The sequence below is a fragment of the Bufo gargarizans genome, chromosome 4, assembly GCF_014858855.1.
Source record: "Bufo gargarizans isolate SCDJY-AF-19 chromosome 4, ASM1485885v1, whole genome shotgun sequence".
In the NCBI taxonomy this organism is placed as follows: domain Eukaryota; kingdom Metazoa; phylum Chordata; class Amphibia; order Anura; family Bufonidae; genus Bufo; species Bufo gargarizans.
The window spans coordinates 506,663,624-506,679,462 of NC_058083.1; positions in this window are offsets into that span (position 1 = coordinate 506,663,624).

Here is a 15,839-nt window from a genome sequence, read left to right on the forward strand (position 1 = left end):
CCTCTTTCACACGGGCGTTACGGGAAAATGTGCGGGTGCGTTGCGGGAACACGCATGATTTTTCCGCGCGAGTGCAAAACATTGTAATGCGTTTTGCACTCGCGTGAGAAAAATCGCGCATGTTTGGTACCCAAACCCGAACTTCTTCACAGAAGTTCGGGCTTGGGATTGGTGTTCTGTAGATTGTATTATTTTCCCTTATAACATGGTTATAAGGGAAAATAATAGCATTCTGAATACAGAATGCATAGTAAAATAGCGCTGGAGGGGTTAAAAATAAATTTCAAAAAATGAACTCACCTTAATCCACTTGATCGCGCAGCCGGCATCTCCTTCTGTCTTCATCTTAGCTGTGTGCAGTAACAGGACCTGTGGTGACGTCACTCCGGTCATCACATGACGTCACCACTAGAGTTGAGCGAACACCTGGATGTTCGGGTTCGAGAAGTTCGGCCGAACTTCCCGGAAATGTTCGGGTTCGGGATCCGAACCCGATCCGAACTTCGTCCCGAACCCGAACCCCATTGAAGTCAATGGGGACCCGAACTTTTCGGCACTAAAAAGGCTGTAAAACAGCCCAGGAAAGGGCTAGAGGGCTGCAAAAGGCAGCAACATGTAGGTAAATCCCCTGCAAACAAATGTGGATAGGGAAATGAATTAAAATAAAAATTAAATAAATAAAAATTAACCAAAATCAATTGGAGAGAGGTCCCATAGCAGAGAATCTGGCTTCCCGTCACCCACCACTGGAACAGTCCATTCTCAGATATTTAGGCCCCGGAACCCAGGCAGAGGAGAGAGGTCCCGTAACAGAGAATCTGGCTTCATGTCAGCAGAGAATTAGTCTGCATGTCATAGCAGAGAATGAGGCTTCACGTCAGCCACCACTGCAACAGTCCATTGGCATATATTTAGGCCCAGCACCCAGGCAGAGGAGAGAGGTCCCGTAACAGACAATCTGGCTTCATGTCAGCAGAGAATCAGTCTTCATATCATAGCAGAGAATCAGGCTTCACGTCACCCACCACTGTAAGAGTCCATTTTCATAAATTTAGGCCCAGCACCCAGGCAGAGGAGAGAGGTCCCGTAACAGACAATCTGGCTTCATGTCAGCAGAGAATCAGTCTTCATATCATAGCAGAGAATCAGGCTTCACGTCACCCACCACTGTAAGAGTCCATTTTCATAAATTTAGGCCCAGCACCCAGGCAGAGGAGAGAGGTCCCGTAACAGACAATCTGGCTTCATGTCAGCAGAGAATCAGTCTTCATATCATAGCAGAGAATCAGGCTTCACGTCACCCACCACTGTAAGAGTCCATTTTCATAAATTTAGGCCCAGCACCCAGGCAGAGGAGAGAGGTCCCGTAACAGACAATCTGGCTTCATGTCAGCAGAGAATTAGTCTGCATGTCATAGCAGAGAATGAGGCTTCACGTCAGCCACCACTGCAACAGTCCATTGGCATATATTTAGGCCCAGCACACAGGCAGAGGAGAGAGGTCCCGTAACAGACAATCTGGCTTCATGTCAGCAGAGAATTAGTCTGCATGTCATAGCAGAGAATGAGGCTTCACGTCAGCCACCACTGCAACAGTCCATTGGCATATATTTAGGCCCAGCACACAGGCAGAGGAGAGAGGTCCCGTAACAGACAATCTGGCTTCATGTCAGCAGAGAATTAGTTTGCATGTCATAGCAGAGAATGAGGCTTCACGTCAGCCACCACTGCAACAGTCCATTGGCATATATTTAGGCCCAGCACACAGGCAGAGGAGAGAGGTCCCGTAACAGACAATCTGGCTTCATGTCAGCAGAGAATTAGTCTGCATGTCATAGCAGAGAATGAGGCTTCACGTCAGCCACCACTGCAACAGTCCATTGGCATATATTTAGGCCCAGCACACAGGCAGAGGAGAGAGGTCCCGTAACAGAGAATCTGGCTTCATGTCAGCAGAGAATTAGTCTGCATGTCATAGCAGAGAATGAGGCTTCACGTCAGCCACCACTACAACAGTCCATTGGCATATATTTAGGCCCAGCACACAGGCAGAGGAGAGAGGTCCCGTAACAGACAATCTGGCTTCATGTCAGCAGAGAATTAGTCTGCATGTCATAGCAGAGAATGAGGCTTCACGTCAGCCACCACTGCAACAGTCCATTGGCATATATTTAGGCCCAGCACACAGGCAGAGGAGAGAGGTCCCGTAACAGACAATCTGGCTTCATGTCAGTAGAGAATCAGTCTGCATGTCATAGCAGAGAATCAGGCTTCACGTCACCCAACATTGGAACAGTCCATTGGCATATATTTAGGCCCCGGCACCCAGACAGAGGAGAGGTTCATTCAACTTTGGGTAGCCTCGCAATATAATGGTAAAATGAAAATAAAAATAGGATTGAATGAGGAAGTGCCCTGGAGTCCAATAATATATGGTTAAGGGGAGGTAGTTAATGTCTAATCTGGACAAGGGACGGACAGATCCTGTGGGATCCATGCCTGGTTCATTTTTATGAACGTCAGCTTGTCCACATTGGCTGTAGACAGGCGGCTGCGTTTGTCTGTAATGACGCCCCCTGCCGTGCTGAATACACGTTCAGACAAAACGCTGGCCGCCGGGCAGGCCAGCACCTCCAAGGCATAAAAGGCTAGCTCTGGCCACGTGGACAATTTAGAGACCCAGAAGTTGAATGGGGCCGAACCATCAGTCAGTACGTGGAGGGGTGTGCACATGTACTGTTCCACCATGTTAGTGAAATGTTGCCTCCTGCTAACACGTTGCGTATCAGGTGGTGGTGCAGTTAGCTGTGGCGTGTTGACAAAAGTTTTCCACATCTCTGCCATGCTAACCCTGCCCTCAAAGGAGCTGGCATTGACACAGCTGCCTTGGCGACCTCTTGCTCCTCCTCTGCCTTGGCCTTGGGCTTCCACTTGTTCCCCTGTGACATTTGGGAATGCTCTCAGTAGCGCGTCTACCAACGTGCGCTTGTACTCGCGCATCTTCCTATCACGCTCCAGTGCAGGAAGTAAGGTGGGCACATTGTCTTTGTAGCGTGGATCCAGCAGGGTGGCAACCCAGTAGTCCGCACAGGTTAAAATGTGGGCAACTCTGCTGTCGTTGCGCAGGCACTGCAGCATGTAGTCGCTCATGTGTGCCAGGCTGCCCAGGGGTAAGGACAAGCTGTCCTCTGTGGGAGGCGTATCGTCATCGTCCTGCCTTTCCCCCCAGCCACGCACCAGTGATGGACCCGAGCTGCGTTGGGTGCCACCCCGCTGTGACCATGCTTCATCCTCATCCTCCGCCACCTCCTCCTCATCCTCGTCCTCCTCGTCCTCCAGTAGTGGGCCCTGGCTGGCCACATTTGTACCTGGCCTCTGCTGTTGCCAAAAACCTCCCTCTGAGTCACTTCGAAGAGACTGGCCTGAAAGTGCTAAAAATGACCCCTCTTCCTCCTCCTCCTCCTCCTCCTCCTGGGCCACCTCCTCTTGCATCATCGCCCTAAGTGTTTTCTCAAGGAGACATAGAAGTGGTATTGTAACGCTGATAACGGCGTCATCGCCACTGGCCATGTTGGTGGAGTACTCGAAACAGCGCAACAGGGCACACAGGTCTCGCATGGAGGCCCAGTCATTGGTGGTGAAGTGGTGCTGTTCTGTAGTGCGACTGACCCGTGCGTGCTGCAGCTGAAACTCCACTATGGCCTGCTGCTGCTCGCACAGTCTGTCCAGCTTGTGCAAGGTGGAGTTCCACCTGGTGGGCACGTCGCATATGAGGCGGTGAGCGGGAAGGCCGAAGTTACGCTGTAGCGCAGACAGGCGAGCAGCAGCAGGATGTGAACGCCGGAAGCGCGAACAGACGGCCCGCACTTTATGCAGCAGCTCTGACATGTCGGGGTAGTTGTGAATGAACTTCTGCACCACCAAATTCAGCACATGAGCCAGGCAAGGGATGTGCGTCAAATTGGCTAGTCCCAGAGCTGCAACGAGATTTCGCCCATTATCACACACCACCAGGCCGGGCTTGAGGCTCACCGGCAGCAACCACTCGTCGGTCTGTTGTTCTATACCCCGCCACAACTCCTGTGCGGTGTGGGGCCTGTCCCCCAAACATATGAGTTTCAGAATGGCCTGCTGACGTTTACCCCGGGCTGTGCTGAAGTTGGTAGTGAAGGTGTGTGGCTGACTGGATGAGCAGGTGGAAGAAGAGGAGGAGGAAGCCGAGAAGGAGGAGGTGGCAACAGGAGGCAAAGAATGTTGCCCTGCGATCCTTGGCGGCGGAAGGACGTGCGCCAAACAGCTCTCCGCCTGGGGCCCAGCTGCCACTACATTTACCCAGTGTGCAGTTAGGGAGATATAGCGTCCCTGGCCGTGCTTACTGGTCCACGTATCTGTGGTTAGGTGGACCTTGCCACAGATGGCGTTGCGCAGTGCACACTTGATTTTATCGGATACTTGGTTGTGCAGGGAAGGCACGGCTCTCTTGGAGAAGTAGTGGCGGCTGGGAACAACATACTGTGGGACAGCAAGCGACATGAGCTGTTTGAAGCTGTCTGTGTCCACCAGCCTAAATGACAGCATTTCATAGGCCAGTAGTTTAGAAATGCTGGCATTCAGGGCCAGGGATCGAGGGTGGCTAGGTGGGAATTTACGCTTTCTCTCAAATGTTTGTGAGATGGAGAGCTGAACGCTGGCGTGTGACATGGTTGAGACACTTGGTGACGGAGGTGGTGGTGGTGGTGTTGGTGGTACATCCCCTGTTTGCTGGGCGGCAGGTGCCAACATTCCTCCAGAGGCGGAGGAAGAGGCCGAGGCGGCAGCAGCAGAATAGGCCGAGGCGGCAGCAGCAGAAGAGGTAGCAGGGGGAGCCTGAGTGACTTCCTTGGTTTTAAGGTGTTTACTCCACTGCAGTTCATGCTTTGCATGCAGGTGCCTGGTCATGCAGGTTGTGCTCAGGTTCAGAACGTTAATGCCTCGCTTCAGGCTCTGATGGCACAGCGTGCAAACCACTCGGGTCTTGTCGTCAGCACATTGTTTGAAGAAGTGCCATGCCAGGGAACTCCTTGAAGCTGCCTTTGGGGTGCTCGGTCCCAGATGGCGGCGGTCAGTAGCAGGCGGAGTCTCTTGGCGGCGGGTGTTCTGCTTTTGCCCACTGCTCCCTCTTTTGCTACGCTGTTGGCTCGGTCTCACCACTGCCTCTTCCTCCGAACTGTGAAAGTCAGTGGCACGACCTTCATTCCATGTGGGGTCTAGGACCTCATCGTCCCCTGCATCGTCTTCCACCCAGTCTTGATCCCTGACCTCCTGTTCAGTCTGCACACTGCAGAAAGACGCAGCAGTTGGCACCTGTGTTTCGTCATCATCAGAGACATGCTGAGGTGGTATTCCCATGTCCTCATCATCAGGAAACATAAGTGGTTGTGCGTCAGTGCATTCTATGTCTTTCACCGCTGGGGAAGGGCTAGGTGGATGCCCTTGGGAAACCCTGCCAGCGGAGTCTTCAAACAGCATAAGAGACTGCTGCATAACTTGAGGCTGAGACAGTTTCCCTGGTATGCATGGGGGTGATGTGACAGACTGATGGGGTTGGTTTTCAGGCGCCATCTGTGCGCTTTCTGCAGAAGACTGGGTGGGAGATAATGTGAACGTGCTGGATCCACTGTCGGCCACCCAATTGACTAATGCTTGTACCTGCTCAGGCCTTACCATCCTTAGAACGGCATTGGGCCCCACCATATATCGCTGTAAATTCTGGCGGCTACTGGGACCTGAGGTAGTTGGTACACTAGGACGTGTGGATGTGGCAGAACGGCCACGTCCTCTCCCAGCACCAGAGGGTCCACTAACACCACCACGACCATGTCCACGTCCGCGTCCCTTACTAGATGTTTTCCTCATTGTTATCGTTCACCACAACAACAAAAATATTATTTGGCCCAATGTATTGTATTCAAATTCAGCGGGATATAAATTTGAGGCCTAGTATTTAGGCGCTGGGTGACCGGTATGGATTTAGTGACAGAATTAGACTGGGATATGCACAGTAGCGTGTGTGTGTGAAGTTATTCTGAATGACCCTATGTGCACCTTGAATATTATATACCCTTTTAGGGATAGATTTCAAATAGCTCTGATATAGCAGAAACCACCAAATTATGAAATTGCTAAATTGGGAATTGTATTTCAACCCAGAACAAAAAATGTGCTTTGACGGACACTAAATAACTTTCCCAGCCACAACAGGACAGCGGTAACGAGAGATTTAGCTGGATATAAATTTGAGGCCTAGTATTTAGGCGCTGGGTGACAGGTATGGGTTTAGTGACAGAATTAGACTTGGAAATGCACAGTAGCGGGTGTGTGAAGTTATTCTGAATGACCCTATGTGCACCTTCAATATGATCTACCCTTTTAGGGATAGATTTCAAATAGCTCTGATACAGCAGAAACCACTAAATTATGAAATTGCTAAATTGGGAATTGTATTTCAACCCAGAACAAAAAATGTGCTTTGACGGACACTAAATAACTTTCCCAGCCACAACAGGACAGCGGTAACGAGAGATTTAGCGGGATATAAATTTGAGGCCTAGTATTTAGGCGCTGGGTGACCGGTATGGATTTAGTGACAGAATTAGACTGGGATATGCACAGTAGCGTGTGTGTGTGAAGTTATTCTGAATGACCCTATGTGCACCTTGAATATTATATACCCTTTTAGGGATAGATTTCAAATAGCTCTGATATAGCAGAAACCACTAAATTATGAAATTGCTAAATTGGGAATTGTATTTCAACCCAGAACAAAAAATGTGCTTTGACGGACACTAAATAACTTTCCCGGCCACAACAGGACAGCGGTAACGAGAGATTTAGCGGGATATAAATTTGAGGCCTAGTATTTAGGCGCTGGGTGACCGGTATGGATTTAGTGACAGAATTAGACTGGGATATGGCCAAAAAATAACCACACTATTGCTGGTTAAATGCACTTGGTGACGGGCGCAGCTTGCCCCTGATGTAGTATATGGCCAAAAAATGAACAGACTATTGCTGGTTAAATGCACTTGGTGTCACAGCTTGACCAACCACACTACTGAGGGTTAAATGCACTTGGTGACGGGCGCAGCTTGCCCCTGATGTAGTATATGGCCAAAAAATGAACAGACTATTGCTGGTTAAATGCACTTGGTGACAGGCGCAGCTTGCCCCTGATTTAGTATATGGCCAAAAAATGAACAGACTATTGCTGGTTAAATGCACTTGGTGTGATAGCTTGACCAACCACACTACTGAGGGTTAAATGCACTTGGTGACGGGCGCAGCTTGCCCCTGATGTAGTATATGGCCAAAAAATGAACAGACTATTGCTGGTTAAATGCACTTGGTGACGGGCGCAGCTTGCCCCTGATTTAGTATATGGCCAAAAAATAAACAGACTATTGCTGGTTAAATGCACTTGGTGTGACAGCTTCACCCTGATGTAGGCTTTAGCCAAAAAACAACCACATCATTGAGGGTTAAATGCACTTGGTCGCAGCTTGTGCTGGCGCACCACAAGACACAAAATGGCCGCCGATCACCCCAGAAAAAAGTGACTGACAAACGGTCTGGGCAGCCTAAAAACAGTGAGCAATTGAGGATCAGCAGCTCAATGATCCACAGCTGCAGATCTATCAGTTAATCAAGTCCTTTGGAGGAGTTAATCTGCCTAATCTCGCCCTACTGTCGCAGCCGCAACCTCTCCCTACGCTAATCAGAGCAGAGTGACGGGCGGCGCTATGTGACTCCAGCTTAAATAGAGGCTGGGTCACATGGTGCTCTGGCCAATCACAGCCATGCCAATAGTAGGCATGGCTGTGATGGCCTCTTGGGGCAAGTAGTATGACGCTTGTTGATTGGCTGCTTTGCAGCCTTTCAAAAAGCGCCAAGAAAGCGTCACAAAAGCGCCAAGAAAGCGACGAACACCGAACCCGAACCCGGACTTTTACGAAAATGTCCGGGTTCGGGTCCGTGTCACGGACACCCCAAAATTCGGTACGAACCCGAACTATACAGTTCGAGTTCGCTCATCCCTAGTCACCACAGGTCCTTTTACTGCACACAGCTAAGATGAAGACAGAAGGAGATGCCGGCTGCGCGATCAAGTGGATTAAGGTGAGTTAAATTATTTTTTTCATTTTTTTTAACCCCTCTAGCGCTATTTTACTATGCATTCTGTATTCAGAATGCTATTATTTTCCCTTATAACCATGTTATAAGGGAAAATAATAATGATCGGGTCTCCATTCCGATCGTCTCCAAGCAACCGTGCTTGAAAATCTTACCGCATCCGCACTTGCTTGCAGATGCTTGCGATTTTCACGCAACCCCATTTATTTCTATGGGGCCTGCGTTGCGTGGAAAACGCACAAAGAGGAGCATGCTGCGATTGTCACGCAACACACAAGTGATGCGTGAAAAACAACGCTCATGTGCACAGCCCCATAGAAATGAATGGGTCAGGATTCAGTGCGGGTGCAATGCGTTCACCTCCCGCATCGTATCCGCGCGGAATACTCGCCTGTGTGAAAGGGGCCTTACACTACCATCTCTTTTATAGCCCTTGGCCAGGGGCGTAGCTACCATGGAAGCAGGGGAAGCGGCTGCTACAGGGCCTGAACTCAGGAAGGGGCCCACAATAGCTTTATTTTCATGGCCAAGAGAGTGGTGAGTATGGTGCTTCTAGTCCTAGCACTGGTATTACTCACCGCTCCCTGGTCTTCTTTTTCGGGCACCTGAACTGCACTAAGTCCTGGCAGCATACAGCTTCAAGATGGGACGTAGTGTGCATAGGAGCGCACTATGACCAGAAGCTGTGCGATATCAGATCACACAGCACTGCACGAACAGCAGGGGCATCCGTAGGAGGAGAAGAGAGATGAGTATTATTTTTTGGTTTGGCCCAGACAGTTCTAGTTATGACACTGACCTTGGCCATTTCAAGGATGCATGGACTACATGGCTTCTCTCTACTCTTAGCTCCAACCTCAACTCCTCTGCAGTATTTGGTTTCAGATGCTCTAAATAATCTCTGGGGTGTTGTACTCTTATTACTATTACTAATCACCTCCACTTATCTAGCTAGTCTTCTCAGGAATATACACTCACCTAAAGAATTATTAGGAACACCTGTTCTATTTCTCATTAATGCGATTATCTAGTCAACCAATCACATGGCAGTTGCTTCAATGCATGTAGGGTTGTGGTTGGTCAAGACAATCTCCTGAACTCCAAACTGAATGTCAGAATGGGAAAGAAAGGTGGGCTACAACAGCAGAAGACCCCACTGGGTACCACTCATCTCCACTACAAATAGAAAAAAGAGGCTACAATTTGCACAAGCTCACCAAAATTGGACTGTTGAAGACTGGAAAAATGTTGCCTGGTCTGATGAGTCTCGATTTCTGTTGAGACATTCAAATGGTAGAGTCCGAATTTGGCGTAAACAGAATGAGAACATGTATCCATCATGCCTTGTTACCACTGTGCAGGCTGGTGGTGGTGGTGTAATGGTGTGGGGGATGTTTTCTGGGCACACTTTAGGCCCCTTAGTGCCAATTGGCCATCGTTTAAATGCCACGGGCTACCTGAGCATTGTTTCTGACCATGTCCATCCCTTCATGACCACCATGTACCCATCCTCTGATGGCTACTTCCAGCAGGATAATGCACCATGTCACAAAGCTCGAATCACATGACAATGAGTTCACTGTACTGAAATGGCCCCCACAGTCACCAGATCTCAACCCAATAGAGCATCTTTGGGATGTGGTGGAACGGGAGCTTCGTGCCCTGGATGTGCATCCCTCAAATCTCCATCAACTGCAAGATGCTATCCTATCAATATGGGCCAACATTTCTAAAGAATGCTATCAGCACCTTGTTGAATCAATGCCACGTAGAATTAAGGCAGTTCTGAGGGCAAAAGGGGGTCCAACACCGTATTAGTATGGTGTTCCTAATAATTCTTTAGGTGAGTGTATGCTGGATTGGTTTTCTTCCATCTCCTGCCTGCTACTGACCATGAGGTCTGCAGAGCACTGCCATCCTCACTAAATACTACATACAGATCTCTCACTACATACCTAAGGAACTTATGCAAATTAAGTCACATGTTCTGAAAGGTCATAGAGTGCTGCAGTATCTTCTAATCTTTATGGTATATCATAGTGAAATATATGTATATCCACAGGTTGTATCCCTTTGTCACAGGTGTGGTCAATCACATTCTGTCCAAGGCATATATTCCCCCAGAGTGTCAGTACGCTGTCACAGTCTGTCCATGACATCATAACTATACATGGCCTCAATACTTATAGGGTATCTTACCCACAGTAATGCAATACAGTAATACATTTACCATTACCTCAGTGGTGTCTCACAGAGATTAAAGGGGTTGTCCAGACTTTTAATATTGATAACCTATCCTCAGGATAGGTCATCAATATCAGATCGCCGGGTGTCCGACACTCGACACCCTCGTCGATCAGCTGTATGAGGAAACCTTGTGCGCAGTGTGCACGTGCCGTCTACCCGTCTCTCTTTCTGTTCGCTGTTTTGCCATAGATATACAACAGCGAGCATGAAGAGAGACAGAAGACGGCACGTGTACACTGCGCGCAGCCTCCTCATACAACTGATCGGGGGGGTCCTGTGTCGGACTCCCGCCGATCTGATATTGATGACCTATCCTGAAAATAGATCATCAGTATTAAAAGCCTGGACAATCAACCCTTTTAAAGGTACAGTACATGGCATATAAATATCATTACAACATGTAATGCAAAAACATAGCATTATTGCAACAATGGCATGTTCTTAACTGCAGCTTAACAGTTCAACTACAGTGGGATGCGAAAGTTTGGGCAACCTAGTGAGGCCGGACGGAACTGCAGGTTCGGGGGATGCCGGCATGAGTGGTTTTGTGGTGCGAGGGCTGGGGTTAGGTTAGGGTTAATCAGGAAGTAAAGCAGGGAGTGGTTAGAGAGGGGGCCGAGATGTTAAATAGGAAGGGGGGCGGTGAAACGGGCGCCATTTTGGAGAGCAGGAGACGGCATCTTCTTGCAGCAGCATCGCATACTGCAATGGCTGAAGCAGTGGAGGTGATGCTGCGGCGATTGCGGGAAGCGGCGGATTCCAGGGGCCCCGGGTGGCTGGAGCAGCAGGTGAACGCTATGTTAGCTAGCCCCACTCCATCAGCTAGACGGCCGCGGCGGGTACGGCCGCCGGCGCCTAAGCCCCGAGTTACCCCAGGAGGTTTCCAGCCTTACCTCTCCTGCTGCCTCCCGGCGTGGGAGGAATCCATGTGTCCGGCAGGACCCAGCAGCGGCAGGGGGGACATCTTCCCAGCCCACGGCAGCGGCAGATAGGGATTCAGGACCGGGTTCTGCGGGATCCCCTTCCGTCAGAGGGAGGAGGAGGAGGCCTGCTTTGCGGGGGAGTAGTGGCAGCAGCAGAGACGACAGCGGGGCTGCGCAGGCAGGTAACGGTGCCCGTTGCAGGCCCTCACAGGAAGGACCCCTAGTAGTGGCATACGAGGCTGTGCCTGGCGGAGCCAGGAGCGGGCACAGGCCTCGCCAAGACCAGCGTCATTCGGAGGAGGAGGACGAGGTTGCTCTGGCGGGGTCCCGTTACCAGAGCAGGCCTCCCGGGCGTGAAGATTTGGTGGTGGAGCGTCACGAGGCTGCGCATCTGGGCGGAAGGGATGTGCGCAGACCTCTTTTGGAGGACGGACAGCTTGCGGCTGGTCCTGACGGCTTAGATGTGAGGGAGCTTTCCAGGGTCTCGTTCAACGCGCCCAGCGTGGCCACAGCTGGGGTGCCGCCGGCGTCTGAAGCAAGTGACCAATCGAGGACCGTGCCGGTTGATCCAGGAGCCGTGCGACAGGAATCAGGACCTTCGGCTGCTTGGTTCACAGCGCCCGGGCAGCTAGGTGAGACATCCATGGGATCATTGCTATCTATACTTCAAAGGTCAGGTAGTTTGGGTGGGAGCATAGTACTTTTATTGGTGGTTTGGGACGCTTGCTATGTGGCCTAGCCGGGGTCAGTCCAGATGGGGGGGTAGGTACAGCCCCTTTACAAGCATCTGGGCGGAAGGGATGTGCGCAGACCTCTTTTGGAGGACGGACAGCTTGCGGCTGGTCATGACGGCTTAGTTGTGAGGGAGCTTTCGAGGGTCTCGTTCAACGCGCCCAGCGTGGCCACAGCTGGGGTGCCGCCGGCGTCTGAAGCAAGTGACCAATCGAGGACCGTGCCAGTTGATCCAGGAGCCGTGCAACAGGAATCAGGACCTTCGGCTGCTTGGTTCACAGCGCCCGGGCAGCTAGGTGAGACATCCATGGGATCATTGCTATCTATACTTCAAAGGTCAGGTAGTTTGGATGGGAGCATAGTACTATTATTGGTGGTTTGGGACGCTTGCTATGTGGCCGGGGAAGTCCAGATGGGGGGGGTAGGTACGGTCCCTTTACAAGCATGGGGATTGGGGACGGGCGGTTGTAATGTGCCGACACCCACTAGCGGTGGGGTGGCAAGGGTCAGTGTCTGTACAAACGCGGGCGGGGGGCGGCGAGGATAGACCCAGGTTGGATGATGCTGCAAAAGGGGAAGTGTACGTGTGTTTTAAAAGTCCCCTGGGAGCACACTTGAAGCATGATGTGCGAGAAAAAATTTGACGGGGTGAATATGTAGAAATTTTTTCTCGCCTTCCGTTAGAACATTTTAATCTAGATGTAGTTAAAAAAGGATGGGGTTAGGAAAGAGGAAGATGATAAGCGTCGTTTTCGGCTTATCCCACGGACGTTTGGTAATTGGCTGCAGGCCTTTGCCATCCTGGCGAGTGTGATTGGGGAAAAGTCTCCCGATTGCTGTTCCCCCCTTTTTTGTTACCTGGACGCAATTAGGGAAGCTTATCGGGTGTACAGGGGTTCTGGTTACGGTATGACGAGCAATTCCGTCAACGGAAAGCGGTTCGCCCTACTATGAGATGGGACCATAAGGATATAGCCTTATGGATGAGCGTTACGGCACCTGGAAGAACGGGTCAGTCCTTTCAGAGTGAGTCAGGGGGGGCGCCCAGTCCTCGGGGACCGCTCCAGTCAGTAAGGGCTTCTGCTTCCTTTTTAATGAGGGAGGTTGTAAGTTTGGACAGAAATGTAAATCTAGGCATGAGTGCTCCGTGTGTGGAGGCGGCCATGGGGCCAACAGGTGTTTTAGTGGTGGTAGACAGAGAGGGGGAGATGGGTTTGCAAAAGGGCCGGACTCCAGTGCGAGTGGAAAGGATGGCGGATTATCTAAATAGATATCCTAAACGAGAAGTGGCAGAATTTTTACGTTTGGGTTTTGAGTTAGGTTTTCATATCCCCTCTCACCCGTTACCAGTGGTGGAGATGCAGAGAAATTTGCGCTCGGCATTGGAATTCCCGGAAATTGTGTCAGAAAAGTTTGCAAAATAGGTTTCTTTGGGAAGGATGGACGGTCCGTTTCTTACGCCGCCCATGAGTAATTTGTGTATCTCCCCTCTGGGTTTGGTCCCCAAAAAGGAGCCTAATAAATTTAGGCTTATACATCATATATCCTTCCCTAAGGGCGCATCGGTCAACGAGGGCATAGACCCCGAGCTTTGTTCCGTGGTTTATGCTTCCTTTGATGCGGCTGTTGAGTGGGTGAGAAGGTTAGGACCAGGTACCCTATTAGCAAAATCTGACATCGAATCGGCATTCTGACTGTTACCGGTTCAGCCTGATAGTTTATATTTGCTGGGTTGTTTTTGGAATTATGGTTATTTTGTGGATAGGTGTTTGCCAATGGGCTGTTCAGTATCTTGTGCATATTTTGAGCGTTTCAGTTCGTTTTTGGAGTGGGTAGTTGTTCAGGAATCAGGTTGTTCATCGATTATTCACTATCTAGATGATTTTCTGTGTTTAGGGCCGGGAGGGTCTAGAGTTTGTTCTTTGCTGTTATCTACGTTGCAATCTGTTTTTGAGTGGTTTGGGGTTCCTTTGGCAGTGGAAAAAACTGTGGGGCCAACAACGGAGTTAAGTTTTTTGGGGATAGTCATCGATACCCTGCGGATGGAATGTAGACTACCAGAGGACAAGGTGTTGGATTTGAGGGCGGGGGTGGCGGCCGCATTGAGGGCGAAAAAGATCCGCCTGGGTGATTTACAGTCTTTGTTGGGCAAATAGAATTTTGCCTGTCGTATTCTCCCTATGGGCCGCATCTTTAGTAGGAGGTTGGCTTCCGCGAACGGGGGCATTGTGGCTCCACACCATTTTATCAGGCTGGGCAGGGAGCTGAAAGGGGATCTCATGGTGTGGGATTCGTTTCTGCAGCCTTTTAACAGCAGGATGCTCGTTATGTGTGGGGTTGTTGATAGCTTTGATTTCGATTTGTTTACTGATGCTGCAGGTGGGGTTGGTTTTGGGGTGTACTGCAATGGACAGTGGTGTGCGGGTGAGTGGCCAGAATCCTGGGTATAAAAGGGCTGGGTTAAAAATGTGGCGTTGTTGGAGCTCTTTCCAATTGTGCTGGCGGTCTCGCTGTGGGAAGAAAGGTTTAGGGACCGGAAAGTTAGGTTTCATTGTGAGAACTTAGGTGTAGTGCAAGCTATCAATGGTTTGACTGCCTCTTCTCCCCCGGTGATTTGTTTGTTACAATGGTTGGTCCTTATGAGTCTCTCTCTTAATGCTTGGGTGGTGGCGGTGCATGTGGCAGGGTCTTCTAATGGTATCGCTGACGCACTTTCTCGTTTGCAGTGGGAGCGGTTTCGCCGGTTGGCCCCAGATGCGAGTCCAGACGGGTTGGTGTGTCCGGAGTCGCTGTGGGAGATCTTGGAGGTACAATAGGGGATCTGTTGCAGGCATTATTAAGTGAAGGCACGTGGAGGGCATATAATAAGGTATGGCGCACTTGGCAACGGTGGTGTGATGACCTGGGGGTCGATGTGATGGGTGGGGAAATTCCGCTATTACTGTTCATTGGTCATGTGAAGGAACAGGGATGGTCGGTTGCGCAGATGAATAGCTGCATGGCGGAGTTGGCCTTTGGGTTCAAGTTGCAGAATTCCCCAGACGTCACTAAGTCCTTTTCGGTGCGACAGGTGTTAAAGGTGTATAGGAGATTTCAGCGGGTACAAGACACTCGTCTTCCGGTATCTTTTTCTCTGTTGCTCCAGTTGGGGGAGCGAGTAGCCTTGGTCTGCCATTCTGTTTCGGAAGTAAGGTTATTCAGATTAGCGTTTGCTCTGGCTTTTTTCGGGGCGTTTCGTTTGGGAGAGTTAGTGTGTAGCAGTGTGAGTCGTGAGGGGGGTTTGAGCGAGGAGGACGTAGTTTTGTATGCCGACAGGGTGGTGATTTATCTTCGTTTTTCTAAGACGGATCAGGAGGGAAAAGGTTATTATATAACATTGTTTGAGGTACCAGGATGTTTGTTGTGTCCGGTTAAGTGTTTGCGGGACTTCCGTAAGGGGTCCGGGGTTGGTACCGGCCCGCTTCTCAGACATGCAGATGACCCCTTCTTGTCAAGGTTTCAATTCCTGGCGGTATTTAAGAAGTGTTTGCGTAGCCTGGGAATGGACTCTGGTAACTTCACAGTTCATTCCTTCAGGATTGGGGCCGCCACGGAGGCCGCTCGGCTGGGCGTGCGGGACGAGGCGATAAAGCGCATTGGGAGGTGGGAGTCAGAGCGCTTTCGTTTATTTGTGCGGTTAGGGGCGGTTTGAAGGTGTGGGAGTCTTTCTAATCATTGTTTTGTTTTTGTTGTCTTGCAGGTGCCGCCCCGTTGTTAGTGTGGATTTTG